Source organism: Zeugodacus cucurbitae, chromosome Y (genome assembly GCF_028554725.1).
Source record: "Zeugodacus cucurbitae isolate PBARC_wt_2022May chromosome Y, idZeuCucr1.2, whole genome shotgun sequence".
Classification (NCBI taxonomy): Eukaryota; Metazoa; Arthropoda; class Insecta; order Diptera; family Tephritidae; genus Zeugodacus; species Zeugodacus cucurbitae.
Window position 1 is genome coordinate 10,147,501 of NC_071673.1, and position 2,500 is coordinate 10,150,000.

The following is a 2,500-nucleotide window of genomic DNA, read 5'->3' on the forward strand; positions in this document are numbered from 1 at the left end:
CGAAATCGCGACAATAAATAATTATGAAATTTCTTCTACTATGGTCGGATTAAATAATTTACTTCATGTCATTTAAATTTCATATTATTGTATTATTTATTGCGGTCTTATTCGGACTTTGAGACTGTGTATCTTATCGTGAGAAAGAATTTTCGTTCTCTATACATATATAATATAATTATTAATGTAAGGACGATGTTTCTTCTTGTATTTGTTAAACTTTCAAATAATATCATTTTTTATACATTTTACTTTATTTCAATGCATATAGTGTATATATCTTTTTTTAAGAGTATATACGTTTTTCTTTTGATTTGAAATTAATAATTTCAATTCAATTATTTTTCATTTTATTTCATATATGATATGAAAGTATTCGAGCGTAATAATATAAATATTTAACTTTATTGAATTTTATTCTTTACCCACATATATTTTATGTGAATAGAAGAACAAACCCCAAAAAAAGTTAAATTAAAAAAAAAACGACTACATTATGTTAGGTATAGAATAATAATCTCAATTAATAACATTTCATTATTAACAAAATTATTTCTATTTAAACCAACTGTAGCAAACCAGGAATAAATTTTTTTGCTCTCATTTATATATTACACTTAAATACTTTTATAAATATATGAAAATAATTTTCATATAAGTACTAAGTATGCAATTTCATACAAGTATTAAAATTTTCATACAAGTACTAATGTTGAAGTTTCATACAACATATATGTTTTCTGCCACGTACACCTCACCAACCGGAAATCGTATGGAGAAAATCTTTTTAACCATATAAAAGTTTTAAATTCATATATATACAAGTAATTTATATCATTTTCTATGAGCATTATGCTTATAAGAAATATTACAACATCAAAAATAGCTTAACATTTATTTTTTTTTTTAAATTTTTTGTACTTATATGAAAATTATTTAGTTGTATGAATTCATACACTTAGTACTTATATGAAAATTAGTATCTATATGAAAATTAATTAGTATTTATATGAAATTTATTAAGTATCTATATGAAAATTATTTAGTATTTATATGAAAATTATTTACTTGTATGAATTCATAAACTTAGTATCTATATGAAAATTATTTAGTATTTATATGAAAATTTTTTACTTGTATGAATTCATAAACTTAGTATCTATATGAAAATTATTTAGTATTTATATGAAAATTTCTAACTTGTATGAATTCATTAACTTAGTATCTATATGAAAATTATTTAGTATTTATATGAAAATTTTTAACTTGTATGAATTCATTAACTTAGTATCTATATGAAAATTATTTAGTATTTATATGAAAATTTTTAACTTGTATGAATTCATTAACTTAGTATCTATATGAAAATTATTTAGTATTTATATGATAATTTTTAACTTGTATGAATTCATTAACTTAGTATCTATATGAAAATTATTTAGTATTTATATGAAAATTTTTAACTTGTATGAATTCATTAACTTAGTATCTATATGAAAATTATTTAGTATTTATATGAAAATTTTTAACTTGTATGAATTCATTAACTTAGTATCTATATGAAAATTATTTAGTATTTATATGAAAATTATTTACTTGTATGAATTCATAAACTTAGTATCTATATGAAAATTATTTAGTATTTATATGAAAATTTTTAACTTGTATGAATTCATTAACTTAGTATCTATATGAAAATTATTTAGTATTTATATGAAAATTATTTACTTGTATGAATTCATAAACTTAGTATCTATATGAAAATTATTTAGTATTTATATGAAAATTATTTACTTGTATGAATTCATAAACTTAGTATCTATATGAAAATTATTTAGTATTTATATGAAAATTTTTAAATTGTATGAATTCATTAACTTAGTATCTATATGAAAATTATTTAGTATTTATATGAAAATTATTTACTTGTATGAATTCATAAACTTAGTATCTATATGAAAATTATTTAGTATTTATATGAAAATTTTTTACTTGTATGAATTCATAAACTTAGTATCTATATGAAAATTATTTAGTATTTATATGAAAATTTTTTACTTGTATGAATTCATAAACTTAGTATCTATATGAAAATTATTTAGTATTTATATGAAAATTTTTTTACTTGTATGAACGTGGTTTCGGCGTTTTGGCTCTTTATATGTGGTTTCGGCTCTTCGCAAATAGGGACAGTAGGAATCTCCTGAATTCCTTTTTGCGCGTCACTAATAAGATGACGATGCATTTGGCTACGTAAATAAAATCATTTTTATGCCCGCCGTTTAACCAAATTTAGTTTTTTTTATATGCAAATATACGTGGTTTCGGCGTTTTGGCTCTTTATATGTGGTTTCGGCTCTTCGCAAATAGGGACAGTAGGAATCTCCTGAATTCCTTTTTGCGCGTCACTAATAAGATGACGATGCATTTGGCTACGTAAATAAAATCATTTTTATGCCCGCCGTTTAACCAAATTTAGTTTTTTTTATATGCAAATATA